This window comes from Notamacropus eugenii, chromosome Y (genome assembly GCF_028372415.1).
Source record: "Notamacropus eugenii isolate mMacEug1 chromosome Y, mMacEug1.pri_v2, whole genome shotgun sequence".
Lineage (NCBI taxonomy): Eukaryota > Metazoa > Chordata > Mammalia > Diprotodontia > Macropodidae > Notamacropus > Notamacropus eugenii.
The window spans coordinates 13,863,621-13,890,153 of record NC_092880.1 but is presented as its reverse complement, the minus strand read 5'-3'; the positions used below and the strand labels follow the sequence as shown (position 1 = coordinate 13,890,153).

At 36.7% G+C, this 26,533-nt stretch overlaps 2 pseudogenes; one reads left to right on the top strand and one right to left on the bottom strand.

Annotated features, from left to right (window-relative positions):
* Positions 1 to 2,203: 2,203 nt before the first annotated feature.
* LOC140516873 (olfactory receptor 10AG1-like) lies at positions 2,204 to 3,149 on the bottom strand (annotated as a pseudogene).
* A 9,035-nt stretch (positions 3,150 to 12,184) lies between these two features.
* Positions 12,185 to 13,107, top strand: LOC140516568 (olfactory receptor 10AG1-like; annotated as a pseudogene).
* Positions 13,108 to 26,533: the final 13,426 nt, after the last annotated feature.

Genomic DNA, 26,533 nt, shown 5'->3' with positions numbered 1-26,533 from the left:
GGTTATTTTCATGGTCTGTCACTATGGCTTTTACAGAATTTATGAATTCTTTAAAATTTATATTTTGCTTACCATCAAACTTTTTTTCTTCTCCTTCTACATTTTATATGTGTGAGTCTAAAGATTGTCTATCAGAAGTATTAAGTTGTCTTTTTTTTGTAATTCCTTCTTTTTTGTTCTAAGATGTTTGATTTCTGACTTAATTTCATCTTAATATTTTCTTCTGAACCAATCTGTATTAAAATTCTCTTTTATATTGGTATATTATGATTTGTTTCTCTTGATAGTATATTTACAAAATGTTTTGTAAGCGGTAAATGTAATGTAATCATTTATTTCACCCTCTGAGGTTTTATAATTTCAGTAATAGATTATCTGAGAGATAGCTTTCTTTACTGGACTTTCCCCCACCGTGAAAAGTGTTGTGTTTTTAGTTTTCCTTATCACTTTTTGAGTCACTCATCCAAAAACTAGCTTTCACTTCTGGATTACTTTTTTTTTTACTTCCTGAAGTTAGCATTTTCACATTTCTCCAGTTGGGATATGGAGGAGAGACAATGCAGTGTTAGCCACTTTTAGATACTCTCAGATAAGGCATATCCATTCAAAAAGCCATGGATCATTCAGTGTTTTCATCTAATGAAGTTTCAGTAGCAGACGTGAGGTTAAATTTGCTTTTTTGCTGTAAGAATGAAATTTATTCACGTTTATTCCCTTGAAATTGAACATTTCTATATGTATTCTTACTCTATGGATTTTACTGTTGGTCTCCTTGCAATTTAATCTGAATTGAAATTCTAGGTGTGGTAACTGCTATTCCTTTTGCTTCATAGCTACGTATATTACTTAAATCTCATCCCTTCTTTCATTCTTTCATTCCTTTGCTCCTTCATTCCTTCGTTCCTTCTTTCCTTTCTCTATATCAAGATCTATATCGATATCTGTAGATATCTATAGGATCTATCTTTCTAAAGGAAAGGGAGTTAATTTGCCACAGATCTCTTCTAAATGCAATAATTTTTTAAAGGGTGCGTCAATCTATATACAATTAATTCTATCCAGGTGTGCAACAGGCTGCCTTGAGAAGTACATTTCATTAATATGGATATATTTCATTAAAACCTAAACAAACTATCTACCTCTAAGAAACTGTAAAGGGATTCTTTTGAAGATCCATATTAGAATAAATCTAATCTGAGTTACCTTGCAAAATGATATTGGTACTTTCCATTTCAAAATTAAAAACCAAGGTTACACTATGAAAAATTTCATGCAACTCTTTCTTCTTTCCTGATAGTTCTATACGGAATTTTTTTGTTTTTGTTTTTGTCACTTCAATTGTGCTCGACTTTTCATGTCCCCATTCGAGAGATTTGTAATTTCTTTCTCCAACTGATTTTAAAGATGGGGAAGCAGGGTCAACCATGGTGAAGTGACTTACTCAGGGTCGCAAAGCTGGAAGGCATCTGAGGCTATGTTTGAACTCATGTAATCTTTCATTAGATATAAAGTCTTCCATTAGACACAGAAACTGAAACGTGTCTCTCCTTAAAACAGAATACGACTTAGGGGCAATATTCTCTGTTGCATCTTATTTTTCTCCTTTTTTTGTTTTCTCATTATAGTTTAATAATTGGCATAAGTTTAATAAACATTGACACATGAAAAACAGATACACCGGCAGATCATAGAATTAAAGCATTCGCTATTCACCAGAAGTAAAGTTGTAAATTTTCTGGGCTGCGTTAAAATAGGTACCAACTAGGTACCAGATCCATCTTACCCTTATTCTTTAAGTTATTGTTCTGGCCAAAGAGAATAAAACAAATTATTAAAGGAAAAATTGTGGAGCTGAAAAAGGATATAATTTTAGTATGGTGAAAACTGAGATGTTTTAAGTTGAGACAAAGTGATTTGCTTTACAAGACCACAATTAATCTAATGAAATCAAGAAAATAAAATATGAAATTTTAAAGTTTAATATAATTTACTCCAGTAAGCAAAGTAATATTCCTGCTTCTTTCTATATATCTATCTCTGCCTCTTTCAGTCTACCTCTCATTGTCTATCTCTATGTCTGTTTCTTTGAATTTCCATCTCTTTGCAATGTAAATGATGTGGTAAAAATAAAAAAAAAGTCGATTTCTATATAATCTGTGGAATAAATGGAGAGAAAAAGGAGCAATACATTTCACTCATTATTTCATGATCTGGAACACTTAGAAAGTAGTTTTATCATTGCAGCAATCACATCCTTATTTCTCAGGCTGTATATCAGGCAGTTAAACATTGGGGTTACAGCGGTGTACAAAAGAGCAAGAATTTTGTTTGATACTCCTGATTCACTAGACTCAGTACTAAAGTACACAATACAAGCAGATCCATAGAATAAGCCAACAAAAATTATGTGAGATGAACAAGTGGAGAAAGCATTGCTTCTCCCTGAGATCAAAGGCAGTTTCAGGATAGTAGTTCTGATTTTGACGTAGGATGTGATTATTAATAGAAAGGGACTTAGTATGAATATCAGAGTAACTATGTAGGTAGAGACCAATATCTGATAGGTATTCCCACAGACCAATTTGAATAAAGGTTGGCAATCACAGAAAATATGATTGATTTTGTTAAGACCACAAAAGTTCAGAGAGAAAATCTGGTATGTCTGCTCTATCAGCACTGGGACCCCAATCATCCAGGAAGCCACAACCACTTGGGTGCATACTTTGTGATTCATGATGAGAGAATAGCAGAGAGGCTTGCATATGGCCACATAACGGTTAGAAGCCATCACAGTCAGGAGCAAGCACTCTGCCACCCCCAGAATATAAAGGAAACAAGCTTGTACAGCACAGTCTACGAATGATATAGTTCTCTTCTGGGTCCAGAGATCTGCCAGCATTCTGGGGAGAGTGACATGTGTAACAGATTTCCAAGAATGAAAAGTTCCCTAGGAAAAAATACATGGGAGTTTGGAGAGTCGGATCAGTCCTGGTTATGAAAATGAGGAGACCATTTCCTATCAGAATACTTAGGTAGATGACTAAGAAAATCCCCAAAAGAAACCCTTGGAGGTTGGGAAGGTCAGAAAATCCCAGGAGAATGAATTCCATCACACGTGTGAGATTGTCCTCTGCCACTGAGTTTTTCATCTACCTGTGGAAATGACGAATTCGCAAGGAAGAATTCACGTTCCTTCTCTGGTTCTCATTTTACCTCAACTAAACAGTTAAAACAGGATTTGCCAAAAATCTTCCTAGATTTAATTTTATGTTTTTGGCACCAATGCCAGCTTTCTATATTATATTTTTTCAATTCCTGTTCCAATTCTAACATTCTATATTCCAGGGAAAAACTCAAAATCAAACAATAAATCATTGAGTGTTCATCCTACACCAAGCACTTTGCTAAAGTTCTTTAACTATCATTTTTGATAAAATTATCCTTATTAAAAGGAACACCTGCCTACACTATATTTAAAAGTTCTGTTTTATAATATATTTCCCTGACAGTAATAGCCATAGTCTTCATAGAAGAAATGGTATAGAAAACAAAACATACAATAAATTTTCCCAAACACTAAAACCCTTATTACTTGACACTTTTCAGTCAACCTGTTTTTGCTGATGACATATTTTAAAGCTTGGAAATTTTTCTGATTTTCGCTGCTTATTATAATTCTGTCATTCTTTAATGGTTTATCTTATTTCTCTCCATTCCACTGTGTAGACTTCTCTTACTATCCCCAGTCAAAATATTTCCCCTTTCTTGAATTATTGTTCATAGTATTTGCACCAGACATTTGTGGTTGTATGGTTCGTATTTGGCTCTTGAAGAGGACAATGACGTCAGAGAAATGATGACACGAAATGCAATTGATTTTGATTTGAGTGAGAGAAAGGCTGTGCAAGGTCACCACTCTCACTTTCTCCTCCAGAGCCATTTGGACTCAGTGGCCTGGCAATGATCAGAATGACTAGAGAAGATTCAGCATGGACGAGGAGACCTTACCCTTTTTAAGCTATGTTCTTATTTATCAGTTAGCAAATGCATACCACTTAACCTCAATGCTCTTTTCCGTATGTCTAACCTGTGATTGGAACTGGGTTCCTTGGACTGTATGGACAATGAACATGCCTTATATAATGTTATCTATCTTGAACTGAATCCTGCACATAGTAAGTATTCAATAGATTCATGTCACGTGCAGTAAATTGACCTTATAATGTGACTTCAGGACTGATACATGCTGATTGATGAATAAAATTACAAATTTAGAGATTCAAGCAATTGTAATAACACATGACAGCATTTTAATACCTTTTCATTCATCAAGCTGTTTTCTGTTTTTCATACTTTAGTGTAGAGTCTTGAACAGATCGTTTGGAAAGTAGCATAACTGAAAAATGTTAAATAGAAAAATGAGACAAGGAGATAGGTAAATTATAATAATTAATTTATTGTAAATTTAAACATCATTTAAATTTAAGATTCAAACTTGAGCATGAACTGGGATGTAGCTCAGGTTGAAGTAGTGTATGTGAGAGGTGGAAGCAGTGACTATTTGTTTCTTGAAGGGTAGTAGGTTCGAAGAAGACTGATACTGTTGGTGGAGTACAGAGAGCAGTAAAGTCAACCAAAACAATTTTATCTTCTATTTTTAAAAGAAAGTTTCTTATTGGTAAACAAGTGATAAATAGAAGGATGTGTAGAATAATTTGCCATATATATATATATATATATATATATATATATATATATATATATATATATATATATATATATATATATATATCATTAGACATAAATATATGTATAGTAATATATATATACACACATATATACATATATTTCTACACACAGGAACACACACACACACACACAATTTTTCCCCCAGTCGTATCTGACTCTCTGTAACCCCATTTGAGATTTCTTGGCTAAGATGCTCAAGTGGTTTGTCATTTTCTTCCCCAGAACTTTTAAAAGTCTGACATCTAAGTCAAACAGATTTACGTTAAACAACTAGTAAGTGTTTGAGGCCAGATGTGAAGTCATAAAAAGGAGTCTTTCTGACTCCAGTCCCTGCTCTCTATCTACTTAGCCAGTTAACTGACTCCTGTATTTAGACTTAAATATTATCATTGTTATTTCAATATTCTTTTCACTCAGTCAATCTTTTCACCATTATTTTCACATTTTTAAGGAAAAAGGAGACTAAGATTTAATTGTCATCTTCTATAGTTGCGATCCCTTAACCTAGAGCAATTGATGTTTTTGTGTTTTTAAATATATCTATAGAAAACTATTTTAATATAATCGGAGTCTTTTATAATATTATCCATTTAAAAACTTTAGGCCAAGATGGCGGAGTAGAAAGACGCACATACACTAGCTCCGAACCCATTGCCCATAGAAAATCTGTAAAAAAGAACTCCTGGCAAATTCTGGAGGAGCAGAGGCTACAGAACGGTGGAGCGGAGGAGATTTCTGTTCCAGAGAGCCTGCAAACCTCTCGCAAAAGGTCTTTCATGCTGCGGACTCCGAGTCGAGACCAGCCCTGCTTTAGCCACGCAGCACCAAGAGCAGCGGATCTGAGCGGGCTTTGGGGATGGAATCTCCAGCAGCCACACGGGTCCCTCCACCCACAGGTGATGGCAATCGGTGAGAGGGTCTCTTTGGCGGGTCGAGAGGGGAGAAGGGTGCCCCCATAACCCAGGCCTCCTGGGGAGGAGGCAGCGGAGGTAGCAGCAGCTCCTACCCAAGCAGGCAGGAGCCCGGATCCATTGCTGAAGGACTCTGCATAAACCCCCTGAGGGAACTGAGCCAGAGAGGCGGCCCTGCCCCCACCTGAGCACCTGAACTTAATCTCACACTGAATAGCAGCCCTGCCCCCGTCCAAAGCCCTGAGGCTGGGAAGCAGCATTTGAATCTCAGACCCCAAGTGCTGGCTGGGCAGATCTGGAGGAGAAGTGGGTGTGAAAAGAATACTCAGAAGTCAAGTCACTGGCTGGGAAAAAGCCCAGAAAAGTGAAAAGAAATAAGACTATAGAAGGTTACTTTCTTGGTGAACAGGTATTCTCTCTCTTCCTTTCTGATGAGGAAGAACAATGCTTACCATCAGAGAAAGACACAGAAGTCAAGGCTTTTCTATCCCAGCCCACTCAATGGGCTCAGGCCATGGAAGAGCTCAAAAAGGATTTTGAAAATCAAGTTAGAGAGGTGGAGGAAAAACTTGGAAGAGAAATGAGAGACAAGCAAGCAAAGTATGAAAAACAAATAAACACCCTGCTAAAGGAGACCCCAAAAATGCTGAAGAAAATAACACCTTGAAAAATAGGCTAACTCCATTGGCAAAAGAGGTTCAAAAAGCCAATGAAGAGAAGAATGCTTTCAAAAGCAGAATTAGACAAATGGAAAAGGAGGTTCAAAAGCTCACTGAAGAAAATGGTTCTTTCAAAATTAGAATGGAACAAATGGAGGCTAATGACTTTATGAGAAACCAAGAAATCACAAAACAAAACCAGAAGAATGAAAAAATGGAAGATAATGTGAAATATCTCATGGGAAAAACAAGTGACCTGAAAGGAAAATAGATGCAGGAGAGACAATTTTAAAATTATGGGACTACCTGAAAGGCATGATCAAAAAAAGAGCCTAGACATCATCTTTCAGGAAATTATCAAGGAAAACTGCCCTGAGATTCTAGAACCAGAGGGCAAAATAAATATTCAAGGAATCCACAGAACACCGCCTGAAAGAGATCCAAAAAGAGAAACTCCTAGGAACATTGTGGCCAAATTTCAGAGTTCCCTAGTCAAGGAGAAATTATTTGAAACAGCTAGAAAGAAACAATTCAAGTATTGTGGAAATACAATCAGGATAACAGAAGATCTAGCAGCTTCTACATTAAGGGATCGAAGGGCATGGAATAGGATATTCCAGAAGTCAAAGGAACTAGGACTAAAACCAAGAATCACCTACCCAGCAAAACTGAGTATAATACTTCAGGGGGAAAATTGGTCTTTCAATGAAATAGATGACTTTCAAGCATTTTTGATGAAAAGACCAGAGCTGAGAAGAAAATTTGACTTTCAAACACAAGAATGAAGAGAAGCATGAAAAGGTGAACAGCAAAGAGAAGTCATAAGGGACTTACCAAAGTTGAACTGTTTACATTCCTACATGGGAAGACAATATTTGTAACTCTTGAAACTTTTCAGTATCTGGGTACTGGGTGGGATTACACACACACACATGCACACGGACACGCACACACACACATAGAGACAGAGTGCACAGAGTGAATTGAAGAAGATGGGATCATATCTTAAAAGAATGAAATCAAGCAGTGAGAGAGAAATATATTGGGAGGAGAAAGGGAGAAATGGAATGGGGCAAATTATCTCATAAAAGAGGCAAGGAAAAGACTTATTAGTGGAGGGATAAAGAGGGGAGGTGAGAGAAAAACATGAAGTTTACTCTCATCACGTTCCACTAAAGGAAGGAATAAAATGCACACTCATTTTGGTATGAAAACCTATCTTACAATAGAGGAAAGTGGGGGATAAGGGGATAAGCAGTGTAGGGGGGTGGATGGAAGGGAGGGCATGGGGAGGAGGGAACAATTTGAGGTCGACACTCATTGGGAGGGACAGGATCAAAAGAGAGAATAGAAGTAATGGGGGACAGGATAGGATGGAGGGAAGTATAGTTAGTCTTATACAACACGACTATTATGGAAGTCATTTGCAAAACTACACAGATTTGGCCTAAATTGAATTGCTTGCCTTCCAAAGGGAATGGGTGGGGAGGGAGAGAGGTAAAGAAGTTGGAACTCAAAGTTTTAGGAACAACTTTTGAGTACTGTTCTTGCCACTAGGAAATAAGAAATATAGGTAAAGGGGTATAGAATGTTGTCTGGCCCTACAGGACAAAAAAGAAGATGGAGACAAGGGCAGAGAGGGATAATAGAAGAGAGAGCAGGTTGGTGGCAGGAGCAATTAGAATGCTCGATGTTTTGGGGTGGGGGGAGGGGGCAAAAGGGGAGAAAATTTGGAACCCAAAATTTTGTGAAAATGAATGTTAAAAGTTAAATAAATAAATAAATGAATGAACGGAAAATAAATAAATAAATAAAAAAGATGTTTCATGATAATAAAAATTGAGATTGCTGAATTTTTCAAATATTTTTTTGTTTTGATTCTTGACTATAGAGACTTATCTTTGGGACAGGAAAAAAATGCTATTAGAAGACTGAAAATTACTAAATCTAGGACTCTAGAAATTTAAACTTTAGTGTTATTGGTGATTTATTAGAGTTATAAGATCTAAATCGATTATATATCAAGGTTACAAAAATATCTTTTTATTTCCGAATCTTGGAGATATTAGGAACAATGAGATACTTTAGAAAAACGAAAGCTGTTTCCCAAAGAACTGCTTTCTGTAGTCACAAAACAATACACTATTATAAAGGAACAGTAACATGATGATTGTTTGAGTTTATAATTTCTTCTGAAGTCCGTCTAATGATGATACGACACTAATAACGGTAATGATGTTGATACTGCTTTGAATATCTATGCTGGAATATCTATGCTGTTTTACAGTGTAAAAATGCTATTAGGTATGCTGTCTAAAACAATCATTTTATATAAATAGCTTATTTTTACTTTTATTTTTTATATTTACCATTTTATTTTCCCAGTTCCATGCAAAAACAATATTAATATTAATTTTTAAATCTTTGAGGTCCAAATTGTATTCGTTCCTCCCTCTGCACATGCCCTCATTCAGAAGGCAGACAGTTGAATATAGATTTTACATGCGTAGTTATGCAAAACATTTCCATATTAGTCATATTGTGAACTGAAACAGACCAAAAGCAAAAAAAAAAAAAAATACTGAAGAAAAATAAAACTAAAAAAATGTTTCAATCTGTATTCAGACAACATCAATTCTTTCTCTAGGGATGGATCATTAATCATTTAATCATTAACCCCTTTAATCATTATTCCTTTAGAGTTGTCTTGGATCGTTGTACCGCTGAGAATAGCTGTCATTCACAATCGTATAGGATTGCTGCTACCTTTTACACAGTACGTTTCGTTTTGCATCATCTAAGTTTTCTCAGGTTTTTTCTGAGAACATCCTACTCATCATTTCTTGTAGTAAGATAATGTTCCCTCACAATCCCATAACACAACTTATTCAGCCATTCATCAATTGATCAGCATTCCCTCAGTTTCAAATTCTTCACCACCAGATAAAAGTTGCTATAAATATTCGTGCACTTATGGGTCCTATAGACAAAATAACAGTTATGTGTGTGACTGTGTGTGTGCGCGTGTGTGTATGTGTAAAAAGGTAAGCATGGCTCTATAATTTTAGGGCATATTTCCAAATTGATCTAAAGAATGGATGAATCAGTACAAAACACCACCAGCACTGCACTCTTTTTTTTTTCACTCTTCTCCAACATTTGTCATTTCCTTTTCTGTCCTTTAAGCCAATCCAAGAGCTGTAAGATGGTATCTGAGAATTGTTTTAATCTGCATTTCTCCAATCAATAGAGATTTAGAGCATTTTTTTCATATGACTATAGATAGTTTTGAATACTTCAATTGAAAACTTTCTATTTTCTATAATTTATCAATTGGAGAATGGCTTATTTTTCTATAAATTTGACTCAATTCTCTCTGTCTATGGGAATTTAGATTTTTTTCAGAGAAATTTTCTTGAGAATTTTTTTACACTTATGATTGTTAAATGTATTTTCCTCCATCCTATTTCCCCACCCTTATGCTATTTTCTCTCTTTGCTTTCACCCTCCCTCCTCAATAATGTTTTGGTTCTGACTAACAACTCTTCCTATCTGCCTTCCCTTCTCTCAACCCCCCTTTTCATATCCTCCTCCCTTCCCACTTTCCTCTAGGGTAAGATAAATTTTTATACCCAAGTCAGTATACATGCTATTCCTTCTCTGAGCCAATTCTGATGAGAGTAAGGTTCACTCATCTCCCCTCCTCCATATTCTCCACCTTCCCCTACACTGCAAAACCTTTTTCTTGTCTCTTTTGTGGAGGATAATTTACCCCGCTCTACCTCCTTTCCCTTTCTTTCAGGTCATTCCTGTTTCTCACCCCTTAATTCCTTTCTTAGGTATCATTCCTTCATATTCACTCACGCCTGTGCCACTGTCTTTATATAAATTCCCTTTGGCTTAAAAATTATTTCACTTCTTCATATTGGGGGTTCTGTTGCTTCTGAAATTGTTTTATGGCATTATTGAAAGGTGTGTGGAAGGGTTTTGGAGAGTGCTCAGGGGAGTCACTCACTTTTCTCTGCAATCTTGGCTACCTTTCTGAAATAATCTTGATGTTAACTTTTGGAACAGACAGTGTTGGTGCCATTCAAATAGCACAGAAAAGCAAGATGAAGCTAAGACAACTAAATATTTTATCCCTGGCTACACAATTTCCGTGTGATAGAGCCAGAAGTAGAATTCAAGACCAGTAAACTTCTTGCAACACCTAAGTGTATACTGACTTCTTCCTCGTTGTCATAGAAATAAAGAATATTACCAAATACACAAAGGCAGGAATGCCATTGGTGTATTAGTTGATTTAGACTCAAAGGTCTAAATTTGACCTGAAGGATGAGGTCACCCCTCAAATTAGAGATGAACGAAATGAGAAGAAGAAAGAGTAAGTTAATTGTTAATTATACCTTAAGTAACAACATTAAATGTTGCGATTAGGACCTATCTTCTGAATCTAGAGTTAATATTTATTCCATTGTGATTTGTTTCCACCTTAAACAATCAAAGCTGGCTACAGAGGCAGTATATTGTGGTTTAGAAGATTTTTTTTAAGAGAAAGGTACAATCACCTTTTTTTAAGATTCATAACATAGCATGTCTATGTATTTCAATCGGTGGTATCAGTCCTCTTGGCACCTAGCACCCTTCAAAGACATAGCACTCTCTTAACACTCGCTGACTACACTTGTCTTCTACACAGAACAATTATGCCATGGCCAGTTCAGGCTCAAGTTGAAACATATGAAATATTATGATTAAGCAACTGGCTGTTTCATTCTTCCAACAAACAGACGTCAGGTGTATGTTGCGGAGAGAATGAGCTGAACAAGATTTCATATAAAAGTGTAAAAGGAGGTTATAGCCTGATGAATGAAAATATTTTAAAACAGGATAATTGTTACCACTGCTGAATAAATCTCTAAATCTAGCCTTTTAAGTATCTCTCAGTAAGAGATAAATAAATAAATAAATCATATCATAGAGGTTATTTGTTCCACCTAAAAAAAAATTTATTGACAAGTTGTTATGAATAAGACACAGTTCAAGAGAGAGAAAAGTGGATGAGGCATGATGTCTACCTTTAAAAAGCTTAGAACACAGCAGGAAGCACAGAATATATATCCCAAAAAGAACACAGATTACATAGATAACATTTACTAAGTAATAAATATCTGGTGTGGATTCTGTAATAACGTAATTTAAGAAAGGGGGAAAATGTGTACAGCTATCCAGCTGTATATACGGCAAGATAATTTTGCTCAAAAGAATGGGAAGAAGTAAGATGGACTTTGAAAAAATATGGTAGGATTCTGATAATGTGAGGGGGGAAGGAGAAAGGGCGAGAAAGTAAAGGTAAAGGTAGATAGACTGAGAAGTACAAAGCAAAAAGGAATATACTAGTTGGGATAATTCACAGTATGTCCTTTTTTGTTATATGCCATATCTTACATGGATACTATAATTCCTGCTGTCTCGGCATTATTATCAAAAAAATTAGGTATGTGGTAGGATGGTATTCATGTTGGAATTGATGCAATTAAGATTTTACAGATTTTATTAGTCATTTTTCTCTGGTTCCATGTTTCCACCCAAATATCCATGGTTCTTGGTAGATAGGAATCACTTTGTAATCACTTATTTGAAAAATTTTGACTTCTTCCCCAAATAATAGATAAGGTCTTAAAGAATATAACGGAGAACGTTGTGCAGGGCCATTAAAACATATTATGTGAAATCCAGGAAGGAAGTTGTCAGATCATATATTTCAAACTTCCCCTCTTTGCTGAGAGAGAAACTGAGGAACAGAGAAAAACAGTGATAAGCTGGTTTTGAATTTATTATTTTCACAGGCCAAGGAAAGACATAATGGCAGGAGAGAATCTCACAGCTGTGATGAAATGCATTCTCCTGGGATTTCCTGATCTTCCCAATCTCCAAGGGATTCTCTTTGCGATTTTCTTAGTCATCTATCGAAGTATACTGATAGGAGATAGCCTCCTCATTTTCTTAATCAAGGCTAACTCAAGTTTCCAAACTCCCATGTATTTTTCCTTGGAAATTTTTCCTTTTTGGAAATCTGTTACACATCAGTCACTCTTCCCAGAATGTTGGCAATTTCTAGACTCAAAGGAGAACTATTTCTTTGCTAACCTGTGCTGTAGAAACCTGCTTCTTTTTTATTCTGGGAATTTCAGAGTGCTTGCTTTTGGCTGTTATGGCTTATGATCATTATGTGGCCATATGCAATCCTCTCTATTATCCTCTCATCATGAATCACAAGGTGTGTGGCCAACTGGTTATAGCTTCCTGGATGATTGGCGTCCCAGTATTGGTAGAGGAGACTTACTACATTTTCTCTCTGAACTTTTGTGGTCCTAACGAAATCAGTCACATATTCTGCGATGCCCCACCTTTATTAAAATTGGCCTGTAGGGACACATATAAGATAGAAGTCACTGTCCATGTTGTTTCTCTGTTATTTATAACAACCCCCTTTCTGTTGATACTTGCATCATATGTCAAAATCATAACTACCATTCTGAAATTGCCTTCGACCTCAGGGAGATCCAAAGTCTTCTCCACCTGTTTCTCCCACCTCATGTTTGTGGGCTTATTCTATGGATCTGGAAGTATTCTGTATTTCCAACCCAAATATGGTCATTCAGCAGAATCAGTCAAAGTGTTTGCTGTTTTCTATACCACTATGACCCCCAATGTGTAACCCTCTTATATACAGTCCGAGAAATAAATATATCATTACAGCACTGAGGAAACTACTTCTTAAATGAATAAAGTCATGAAGCAATTAGTTAAGTTTGTAAACAATGTTTCTCTCCTCTTTCATTCCACAGGTGCTACAAAAATGCAATTTTTTTTTATTTTTCCATTGCACTGAAAATGAACTAATATGAGAGCTCCTCAAGAGATTCTATCTGAACACCTATAAAAATTGCCTCTTTCTTTCGCTAGAGTTATATTGAACAATTTGTGGTTACTTAAATAATGAGAAAAATCAACAAATACTTTTAGTTCAATCACGTATGCTTTTTACAACATAACAATTTACCTCTTTAAAAACAATTATTGCTTTTTTTGCTGGAAAAAAGAGGGAGGAAGAGAGGGAGAGAGACAGTGAGTGACCGGGGGTGGGGGGGAGAGACAGACAGACAGAGAGGCAGAAAGACAGAAAGTGAGAGACAGAGAGACAGAGAGAGAGAAAGACATATGTAGGCAAAGACAAGGAATGACAAGGAGTCAGAAAAACAAACGAAACCAAAAAAACATACACAAATGGATACAGAAAAAAATGGAAAGATCAATTTGTTTGCTATGGTAAATTTAGGAATCTTGATGCTTTTAAATTTTAATTTCTCTTCACCATAGTATTATTGGATTGTTTTGATTATGACATGAATTATGTGGTTTTAGAGCAATTCACTGTATGTTTTCAGTTAAAACTGTTCTCTTTCTGCATGTTTTTCTTAATCTGAAACAATGGAAAGGTTTTCCTCTTCTACATGCATTATGGATCTCTTTGCAGACTATCAAAAGACATAGAATTTAATGAGGAAACTTCATTTTATACAAATATAAAAAAATAAGAGAGTGTCACTATGGTTATGATTGATAGTATAACAGCTTCCCTATATTGTATTAAGTAAATTTATGGAAATTTAAATATACAACATGCTTTAGAGCTTGTTTGCTAAAATTTACACTGGCAAAAAAGGACAAGTGACATGAGTCATATTTTTCACAAAAATTTATTTAAAATATACAGTTCACTATTGGATTCAATTTGTTATTGGGAGAAATGAGCCCATCTAACAAGCCCCCAACTATGAGAAACGTGTTCACCTTAAACCAAGAACAATGTGAAATTTTCTGTGAAATCAGTGAAAGGTGTTATTAATCTTTACATTGATTTCGCATAAATAGATGGTAACCTCCCCAGTTAGGTTATAGCAAAACTACCACACATTCAGAAAAGTGGAAGTTTCTTATAAAGGTTTCCGAATTTTGAATCTCCTGACTCAATGTCCATTGTCACATGGCTTCATGTCCTCCTCTCTGACAGGTTTTCCCTCAAATACCTCATCAGGTCTGCAGAGTAGTTTCTGACCTTTATCTGATCATGCTAGGTCATGACTCTGAGGTAACAGAACTTCCTTGTTTCCCACAAATTCCCCCTTTTCTCTTTATTTAAATTTTGTTTTCATACCTAATTCCAATCAATAAATACCTTCTCACTTTCTGTCCCCTATGAATTATTCCCTTCATCTATCTCCCCTTTATATGAATATGGGAAGGGAGCAAATTTGACCGAAGCATTGATAAATTCTAAGTGGGCAGTCCCCTTTCATAAGGACAGATAACAGAAATTCAAAATAAAAAGATAAATCAATGGATGTCCATTTAGGGAATCCATCTCCTATAGCAGTCTAGGGAGGAGCATCATCTGATGCAGTTTTCTCTACTGGATGCTCGTTCACGCTGTCTTGAGCACAGCATCTCAGCATCTTTTCCCCTTTATCTTCTTCTGGAAATCCAGCTTTCCCCTCTCCTACAAAACTGACCTTAATACAATTTTAGATTACCATTTCTATCACTCTTACAAAATATAAATTTCAACTTCGACCACTTGTCATGTTTAAGAAATTCACTTTAGAACCCAGTTGTTAAATTTTACATTAATTTAGTACTCATTTTCCCCATCAGGAGGATGCGATTTCACTAAGGAATTAATAACAGTCTCCAATACATACATAAATACAGTAAGTAATCATTTTGAACACACTACATATCACGGCATAAAACAATTCCAACTTCTAGTCATATGATGCTTCTTTTAAAGCATTTATAATATAGAATACAAGCCATTTTATCTTTTCATTTTATCTTTTAACATTAACCAAGTGAGACAACAATAATAACTATATATTCTAACCTCACACGCCCTCAATCTAAATGTTCCCATGGTATTACTCAGAATTAAAGGACCCTAACTTATTCCTGTTGGTCTAAAACCTTAAGTCGAATAGCTTTATTTTTAGGCTTAACCTCAAATGTTCCCCTACCAACATTCTATTATTAAAAAGCTTTGGTATTGTGCTTACAAAACTTTTGATTATAGGAAACTGCCACTAAGGGACACTTCAGGGAAACAATATCTCCCTAACTTCATGTCAATTCCAGGCAGGAATAGAATGTCAACTGGCATTTAGCCAGGCTTAATTTCTGCCAGGTGTCAGTGGGAAAATTAAATCAGGAGGATCCTATCACGACTCAGGCTGAACAGACGTTTTCCCAACCTTCCCATGAGATCACCTTTATTTTTTCAGTTCATACCAGTATCACCCAGGCTCTCTGGCATCATGGATCTGTTACTCAGATGGCCTTTCCCATTATCCACAACTGGAGTTAGACTCACAAGATCAGTCAGTTAATAGTCGCACAAAATCTTAAAACAGTAAACTGCAATAATCAGTTTCAGATATGACTATAATTTCACATTGGCTAAGGAACATCTTTAAACAAAGTTTTAAGTAGCTTGCTTGCCTTTCTATATATGTTCTAGTTCCTGATTACAAAAAACAATCACCCTACGTTATTGTACTAGTAGATTTACATCTGTTTCCCAAGCTTCCCTATCCCTTTCTAACTATGCTCAGTCGAAAGGAATGTATACAATAAGTTTGAAAAGTGACTTCAACTTTTGTTCATGGAACGAATTCAAATCAAAACAGAAGCATTTAACTTTTCCATCAATGCAAAATGTTATCAGAGGTTACCTGTCTCTAAGAAACTTAGACTGAAATTCTTTTCCCCAAACTGAAGACGTCTCTGATTTAGTCTCAGTAATTAATTCAGTAGATTGTTTTAAAGTCAATTACCTTACATCATTTTGTAACATGTAAAGAACTTATTCCAAGTTGGGACCTTTGTCCCTTACCCCAAAAAGTGTTTTAGTCCCATTTGTCTGGAGACATCAGCGCCCTGACACATTTCTGAGTCTGCCAATCAGAAAGAAATTAATTGGCAAGGAAAGAGATACTTTCTAGATTCTGTTCACAGTTGTAGGTATGTAGAGAACCAAATGACAAAGACAGCTAGAAAGTATGAACATTCAAACAAATAACTCTGGTATTTTTATTATGAATATGTTTGTTTTTCTTGGTGACTGGTCAGTTTACTCAGGTTTTTAATGTGTGAACTCAAAATCATAGTTATGATCTTCTCTATAAGTAATTCTCTTTTCTGGGAGGTTGTTTAGTATCACCCTGTTGATAGTATGGTTGATTGGAATTAAGACTTTTGTCCAAATTCTTGTTCTTGCTCTTATGAAGTGTGTAATCTTTTTGACTTCCCTCTGAATTTATTTCCATTTCTTCCTGTATATATCATTTGTTCATACTTCTTTACTTATTTTCTCCTGTTCATTGACTGTGAGTTTGTTGAAGTCAGGAGGTGTCTTTTGCCTTTTTTGTGACCCCATTGATCACCACAGTGTCTGGGACATAGGAGCCACTTAATAAATGCCTCTTGACGTGACCGTAGGGTAAGTCTCAGTCTCGCTCAACCCCCCACCCCCATTAACATGCCTGTACCATTTGCATAGATTAACTTTGTAGCCCACATACTCATTTCATGATTCATCAGAGATGATGTATATACATTACTATTTGCAACTCAAAAGTGTTTTGTAAATATTAGGCCTATTCATTGCTCTGATCTTTTGTGTTACTGATCACAGCGAGAGTTGGGTAAGAGCATCAATTCCTTCCCAAACATTGCCTGTAGCTCAATTTTTTTAATGGAGTGCTGCAAATATAAGTGGAGGATGTAGGAACTCTGAGTTTCAACTGTAACTTGACATCTCAGCTTCCCCCATTCCCTCATCTGTAATTTAATTTAGTTCCAAAAAGAAGGGTTGGCCTTTGCAATAACTTCAGAGGATGGAGTGCAGAATTTGGAAGCAAAAGACAGTTATTTAGCCTGGGCTTTGTCATTTGCAACCTGAGCAACCTAGTGTCAGTCACTGCATGTCTCTGTCCTTTCTTTATCAAAAAAGGCATGGATAACTGCACTTCAAGCTTCCTTCCAACTTTGTGTTTCTACTCCAATGATCATATTTGAAAGAGACATTCAGAGAGAAATGAGGGACATCATGGAGGGTCTCAGCAATTCCCCAGCAATATTCAAAGAATGTATGTGACCCTCAGTGACACTTTGAGGTGGTCTCCACTTTTTAATGGTTTGAAGTAGATGCAGATCTCCTAGCTTCTGCCTGGAAAATGGGCATTTACATGTGCAGGAAATAAAGCAAATGTCCCTTATTTCTCAGTGAAAACTAAAATGAGGAAACTGCTGAAATAGTCTAACCCATTTAAATTTTTACTTTTCATGTTGGCCGCTGTGAATTCCAAGTATGTGGCTCCTTTTCACATTAGGCTATAGAGGAGAAAGGAAATTCTGGAGCATAGCACTTCATGTTTTGTTTATGTATGTTTGTGAGTGCGTGTGTGTATAAATGTGAATATGTACAAGTGTGTGTTTACTACAAGTGAAAATATATAGGAGTTGAGATTATGCTAGGTCTGTGAATTCAGGTAGACAGAATTTTGGCAATGCTGTTAATATGGTTGAACTGTGAGACTAAATGATGGAATATTTGGAAGGAAGAAGAATGAATTATAATGCTGACTTGGGATTTCAGGTTTGGGGGAGAACTTGATAGGGATGTCGACGTCTAGAATACTACTTGTCATAAAGTGGAAGGGGGAAATAGGTATAGCCATCCATCTGCTAGTCACCAAACTTTGGGACATAACTGGAACATCTGTTTCTTTTAAGAAAGAAAAATCAATGAGGACAGTCTTAGCAAGACGGAGGAAGCACATCTGAGCAGGATAATGTTGATTGTAAACTCAGAATCATAGTTCTGGAAATGCCTGGCAAGTGCAAAATAGACCAGACTACAGAGATAGGTTAGAAAGGAAACAAACTAACAAAAATATGAGGAGCATTTTTGAAGAGAAGACATTTCTGCTGTGTCAGGTTTCTTTTTAGTTTAGAGCTATGTCATATAGATTAAACAATACATATTGATGAGTTTAATAGGGGACATGGTGTGAGTTCAAATGTGACTCAGATATTCATTGTGTGACCCTGGGCAAGTTACCTAATCCTGTTTACCTCAGTTCCTCACCTGTAAAATGAACTGGGGAAGGAAATGGCAAAGCAGTCCAGTATCTGTACCAAGAAAGTCCAAATAGGAGAGTTGTACTCAGCTGAAAAATGTCTTAACGACACCAATAGAGCAATCACTGTTGTTTCTTTTAAGGCTATTTGGATTTCTGTTTCTTCTATAAGAGGGAAACTGTATTGAAAGTCAGGATAATTGGTTTCACATTCTGACTACGTTACTAATGGTGTTTGTTACTTTATAAAGAAAAACATTGAATCAATTTGGTCTTGTTTTATCAGTCTATGAATTAATGCAATCAATAAAATTAATTTAGTGTTTATAATATTTGAACTTTTTCAAGCCACATTCCTAAACAGACCCCTCTGAAATATGCAATAAAATATTAATCTTTCCTTCATCCTCATTGTTCTCTCATTCTCTATCTAGAAATAGAGATGGAGATATAGTAATATATGTTTATGCATATATATATATATATGCATATATATATATATATATATATAGTTCTGTGTATATAAAAACATTTTTAAGTGAGAATAAAGGTAAGTATGTATGTGTGTATATGTATTTGTGCGTGTGCGTGTGCATGAATGAAATCCATTCCTGCTCTTGATGGTGATAGTTCTCTTTATTAACTATGAAATGGTATCATTCACTTTCATAATGATCATCATGTTTTCCTATTCTGTCTTTAGGTCTAACTATTTAAAACACTTGCAGAATTGTTTGACATATCTTAGCTTCATCTCTTCTACTGCAAGCTCTGCCTTCAGCTGCTTTTCACCTTAAAATATCATGTATTTTTTCTTTTGTTCAGGTTTAATGAGACAGAAGAGTTTTCAATTTTTCTGTGAATAAGTATTTTAATTCATTGTTTTCAGTACTTTTGCTGCTACTTGTAGTGTGATTTGATTTCACTTAATTTCCAGCTCGTTAGCGGGGATGGTCAACCTCTCAATCACCACAGAATTCCTCCTTATGGAGTTCTCCAGCACGAAGAAGCTGCAGGCCTTACATACTCTTTTGTTTCTTCTCAACATTGCTGTGATTATTTCTGACCGACAGCTTTACTGTCCTATGCACTTTTTGCTGTATCCCTACTTAATATCGGCACCATTCCATCACGCTTCCTAAATTCATCGTGAATTCCTTGTCTGGCTCTCAGTCCCTGTCTCTCCTAGGCTGTACTGCTCAGATCTTCTTCCTTCTCTTTTTTGCAGCAGCAGAGTTTGTTTTGCTTGTGTCCATGTCCCACGACCACTTTGTGGCCATTTGACACTCCCTGCACTATGGCATCATCATAACACCAGGTCATTGTGTCTGGGCAGTATCTGGCTCATGGTTCAGTGGGCTTATTTACTCAGCTGTACCCACAGGGAACATGAAAAGCCTGCCCTTTTCAGGATCCAACGTGATCCTCCAGTTCTTTTGTGGTGTACCTCATGTCTTGAAAGTCTCAACTTCTGATGTGCTTAATTCTGAGTTTGTATTAATTGCATTAAGTTCCAGTTTTTTGTTATTCTGTTTTGCCTTTTTAATTGTTTCCTGTGCTCTCATCTTGTCCACTGTGCTCAAGATTCTTTCTGTGGAAGGACGTTACAAGGCCATTTCAACATGTTCCCCTCAGTTGATGATCCTCATCTTATTGCTAATTTCTTCAATGATTCCAGTCCTCAGGGCCACATCAGACATATCACCTATCCAACACCTTTTAATTGCAACAGCCTATACAATATTGCCTCCATCTGTGAACCCTATCATCTACAGCCTGAGGAACCAGAAGGTCACATCAACCATGAGCAAGATGTTCAGGAAGATACTTTCCCCCATTTCTGAAACCAAAAATATCTAAAGAATATGTATTTGTCCTGTCATATGAGCAAGGTGATACATTAGGTTTCCTAAAATTGGGAGAAATAATACGTAAAACAATACCATCCAGGCAAAGAGATCCTTAGATGAAATGTGGCATGGACTAAAATGAATCCATCATTTATTTTAACATAACAAAAATCTAACTTACAAGTGGTTATTATCAAGAGTGGAAATATTATGACGTGAACCCATTGTCTTTGGTCACCAGTGCCATCAGAACAATGAATGGAATATTTATTAATACACAGAAACACATTAGATAACCTTAACCCAAAACATCCATAAGGGTAGTGAATTGTTTCTCCCCCACTATGAATCTTGGCTTCTCACTTCCCAACTTTATCATCCTGCTGGTAATTGTTTTCTCCTTCTTTGTGTGTTGGCGTTGTATTCATCCTTCCAAACATTATATGTACATCAGTACAATCTTCCCAGTGAAATATCTTTATACTAATTAAGATCTAGACAACTCTTTGATGGCAAAGACTGGTTCTTTTTTGTTTTTATATCACTAGCACAGAATTTTTGCACATAGTAGGTGCTTCATAAATTACAGTATATTAAATTCGAGCTTCTTGAGAACATTAACTATTTATTTAACTTTATATTTAGCTGCCATCTAACAGAACATCTATTTCTTAGGAGCACTTAATGAAAATTTGTGTAATTGAAGAACTGGAGAAAGAGAGAGAGAGAAATGAAGAGTGAGAGAGAGAGAAAAAGAGAGAAAGACAGAGACAGAGAGAGACAGAGAACGAGATGGAGAGAAAGTGAGACTGTAATATGAATATATGAATAGATGGATGAATGATTGGGTAGAGAAAAATCATTTTTAAGTGCTCATTTTTTCCTGCATTTTAAAGTGTTTGATATAGATGGTAAAATAAAAACAAGAATTCTCCTAAACTCTCCCAAATGCCCCTCCAAAACACTTTAAAATGATGCATAATATTGAATTCTAGAGTGAAATAATCAATTAAAGTTCAGAGGAAGAGAGTTTGCCAGCCGAAGACAACTTAGGTTGGCAGGAAATGTCTCTTTGACTTAGGGTGATGGCCAAGCCCGGAGTGCAGTGAAGTTTCGGCTGCACTCTGGGAAGCCAGCAGAGGGCCATTGGAGTGGCTGTATTGTTTCTAGGTTTGGGGAGAAGAATTCACTCTGTAGCAAAATTTCTGAGAAACCCGGAATGAATTTGGCCAGAAACTAGGCATAGAGCAGCATCTCACCTCATACACCAAAACAAAATAAAAATGAGTACATGATTTAGACATAAAGGCCAATATCATAAACAAATTATGGGATCGTGGAACACTTTATCTGTCAGATACTTGAGTCATGAAAGAATTTATGATAAATGAGGTAGAAAGCATTCTAGAATTTAAAATGAGTAATTTTCATTATAGTAAAGCAAAAAAATGCTCAGATAAAACTATTGTATAGAGGATTCAAAAGAAAGCAGGAAATTGGGCCAAAAATTTGACACCAAACTTCTCTGTTAAAGGTCTCATTTCTGAAACATGTAGAGAAATGAGCAAGACTGATAAGAATAAAAATTATTCCCTCATTGATAAATGGTCGCTGTTGGTTAGAGAAAACAGCTCTGAGGCATCACATTTGCTTATATAACAGAAGAGGAAAATAATAAATGCTGGAATGGTTATGTAAAAATTGGCACACTAATGCACAGTTGGGTGGAATTGTGAACTAGTCCTACCATGTTGAAGAATCATTTGATGCGGGAGGCGGAGCCAAGATGGCGGAGTGAAAGCAACGACTCACCTAAGCTCCTGGAAAAACTCCTTTGGATATCTCTGGGGGGAGAGTCTGACCAGACTTTGGAGGTGTAGAATCCAGTGGGAGACGGACTTTGACAGATTCGGAGCCCAGGCTGGACTGGAAGGTCCACGGGAGGGATCTGTTCCGCGGGGGTAAGACCCCGGCACACAGCGCAGCGCGGTCGGCGCGGCAGGGCGGAGGCGACCCGAGGGGCCCGAGAGTGGCGGGCGAGACCAGCGGAGCAGGAGATAAGCCAGGCCGAGCCAACGATATCAGCGCAAGAGCCTTTGAAATCTTCAGCCTAAAGACGGGACTTCAGTGGGTCACTACTTGAACATCCAGGAGCTGGGATGCCGGAGTGATCAGTAAGTGCTCTCCCCTTCCCCCCGATGACCGTGAGGGAACCATAAAATTCTTCCCCAGATTAATCCTGGATCAGTGGGAACAGCAGAAGGGGGCGGGTGGTCTCATAACACCAGAGGCTGGAAAAGTGGCAAAGGGGGATTCTTCCCACCGTGGTGGAGGCTATCTGGAGGGACAGATGACCCAGGGCAGAGAAAATTCGCACTGAGACCCAAGCAAGCCTCAGCCCGGGAGACGAGCCCCAGGAGGGGCGGGAACACGCATTAGCCTCTAGGCGTGCCCCAGCACACCAGGGGAAAGGGAAGACAATAGGGAAGCTGGGATCAGCATCCCCGGACCTTGCCTTTGCCTCAGGCCAGCTGAGGAGATATCCTGAGACCAGACCACACCTCCCACACACCTATCAAGCTAACCCCAGGGTTGATCTGGGAAACAACAACAACAACAACAACAACAACAACAACAAAGCCTGCTTTTAGCCTAGACAAACATCAACTCAACTTAAAAGATCTGTATCTTCTGACTGAAAGAACCAAAAGCTACAACACTCAGCCAACATCATGAATCGGAAAAAGCAGACGAAAAGTGAAAAAACCATAGAATCTTTCTATGGGGATAAGGACCAAAACACAAACACCAAAGAGGTCAGAGCTGAGACTGTACTTCCATCTGAAACCTCAGATGGGACTATGAATTTCTCGCAAGCACAACTAGATGACCTGGAACGTCTGAAGAAGGATATAAAAGAAAAACTGGCCAATGATTTTAAAACTATAAAAAAAGAATTCACTGATGAGAACATCAATCTGAAAAAGAAAATTGAAGAAATGGAAAAGGAAGTTCAAAAATTAACTGGAGAGAATAATTCCCTAAAAGGAAGAGTTAATCAAACGGAAAAGGAAACTCAAAACCTAATAGGGAAAATTGATCAGATGGAAAAGGAAACCCAAAACCTAACTGGGAAAATTGGTCGAATGGAAAAAGAAGTACAAAAATTAAATGGAGAAAATAGCTCCTTAAAGGGAAAAATTGGCCAGATGGAAAAGGAGATGCGAAAGCTAACTGAAGAAAACAATACGATGAAGATTAGAATTGGGCAAGTAGAAACTAATGACTCAATGAGGCAACAAGAATCAGTCAAACAAAATCTAAAGAATGAAAAGATAGAAGAAAATCTAAAATATTTAATTAGAAAAACAACTGACCTGGAAAATAGATCCAGGAGAGAAAATCGAAGAATTATTGGCCTGCCAGAAACCCATGATGAAGAAAAGAGTCTGGACAATATCTTCCAGGAAATCATCAAGGAAAACTGCCCAGAAGTACTAGACTCAGAGGGCAAAATAGTCATCGAAAGAATCCACCGTTCCCCACCGGAAAGGGATCCCAAACTCAAAACCCCAAGAAATATAGTTGCCAAATTCCAGAGCTATCAAGTGAAGGAGAAAATACTACAAGCAGCCAGAAAGAAACAATTTAAATATCAAGGTCACCCAGTCAGGATCACACAGGACCTTGCAGCTTCTACATTAAAAGATCGAAAGAATTGGAACCCAATATTCCGTAAGGCAAAGGAGTTGGGACTCCAACCAAGGATCAACTACCCAGCAAAGTCCAGCATAACATTTCAGGCAAGGAGAAAGTCATTCAACGAAATAAGGGATTTCCAGAGCTTCCTGACCAAAACACCAGAACTCAATAGACAATTTGATCTTCAAATGCAGGTCTCCAGAGAATCATAAAAAGGTAAACAGAGGGGAAAAAACAAAAACAAAAACTTGCTACTCAATTAGGGCAATCTGTTTACCTCCCTATAAGGGAAGATGATACCAGTTAATCTTGAGAACTGTGCAGCTATTATGATAAAAGGGATATATGTAGAGGGAACGGGCATAAAGTAAATGATGTCATGTCAAAAATATGATTTAAGTATGAGAAGGGAATGTAATAGGAGGTGTGGAAAGGGGGAAGCAGAAAATGGCAAATTATATCACAGGAAGAAGTACAAAACTATAGTAGAGGGAAGGAGGGGAGGGAGATGAGCATTGTTTGAGAGGTACTCTCATCTGATTTGTTCAAAGGAGGGGACAATAATCTTAAGCAGATAATCCTAACTAGCTCTATAGGTAGTAGGAGGGGAAGGTGGATGAAAGGGGAGGGTGGCTAAAAGGGAGGAAAGAAGCAATAAGAGTAAAGGGGACTAAAAGGGAGGGGGGCTAAAAGAAGGAGGGGAAGGCTGCAGGAGGAGGGGGAGAAAAGTGAATACTATTGAGGAGGGGAAGGGAGACGGGAGAGTTAAAAGCACAAATGGTGGGAAAGAGGTTGGAGGGAAATACACAGATTGTAATCATAACTGTGAATGTGAATGGGATGAACTCTCCCATAAAACGGAGACGGATAGCAGAATGGATTAAAAGCCATAATACAACAATATGCTGCTTACAAGAAACACATTTGAAATGGGGGGATACACATAGGATAAAGGTCAAAGGATGGAGCAGAATATATTGTGCCTCAGCTCATGTAAGAAAGGCAGGAGTAGCAATCCTAATCTCAGACAAAGCAAAAGCAGAAATAGATCTAATCAAAAGGGAAAAGGATGGAAACTATATCCTACTAAAAGGCACCATAGACAATGAAGCAATATCATTACTAAACATGTATGCTCCAAGTGGTATAGCATCCAGATTCTTAGAGGAGAGGTTGGGGGAGTTGAAGGAAGAAATTGATAGCAAAACTATACTAGTGGGGGACCTCAACCTCCCCCTCTCTGAACTAGATAAATCCAACCTCAAAATAAACAAGAAAGAGGTTAAGGAGGTAAATAAAACTCTGGATAAGGTAGATATGATAGATCTTTGGAGAAAATTAAATGGGAATAGAAAGGAATATACCTTTTTCTCAGCGGTACATGGAACATTTACAAAAATTGACCATGTACTAGGACATAAAAATCTCACAATCCAGTGCAGAAAGGTAGAGATAATCAATGCATCCTTTTCAGATCATAAGGCATTAAAAATTACATGTAATAAAAGGCCATGGAAAGAGAAACCAAAAATCAATTGGAAACTAAATAATCTAATTCTAAAGAAGGATTGGGTTAAAGAAGAAATCATAGAAACAATCAACAACTTCATTCAAGAGAATGACAATAGTGAGACAACATACCAAAACTTATGGGACACTGCAAAAACAGTTATTAGGGGAAGTTTTATATCTCTGAATGCTTACATAAATAAAATAGAGAAAGAGGAGATCAATGACTTAGGCTTGCAGTTGAAAAAGCTAGAAAAAAACAAATTGAAAATCCCCAAGTAAATACCAAATTAGAAATACTGAAAACCAAAGGAGAGATTAATAAAATTGAAATAAAGAAAACTATTGAATTAATAAATAAAACCAATAGTTGGTTTTATGAAAAAACTAATAAAATTGATAAACCTTTGGTTAATCTGATCAAAAAAAAGAAAGAAGAAAACCAAATTACTAACATTAAAAATGAAAGGGGTGAACTCACCTCCAATGAGGAGGAAATTAAAACAATAATTAGAAACTACTTTGCCCAACTTTATGCCCACAAATTCGACAATCTAAATGAGATGGATGAATATTTTAAAAAATACAAATTGCCCAGATTAACAGAAGAGGAAGTTGAATACTTAAAAAACCCCATCTCAGAAAAAGAAATTGAACAAGCCATCAATGAACTCCCTAGGAAAAAATCTCCAGGGCCAGATGGATTCACAAGTGAATTCTATCAAACATTTAAAGAACAGTTAATTCCAATACTACATACACTATTCTTGAAAATTGGGGAAGAAGGAGTCCTCCCAAATTCTTTCTATGATACAAATATGGTTTTGATACCCAAACCAGGAAGAGACAAAACAGAGAAAGAAAATGATAGACCAATTTCCCTAATGAATATAGATGCAAAAATTTTAAATAAGATTCTAGCAAAACGAATACAGCATCTTATCACGAGATTA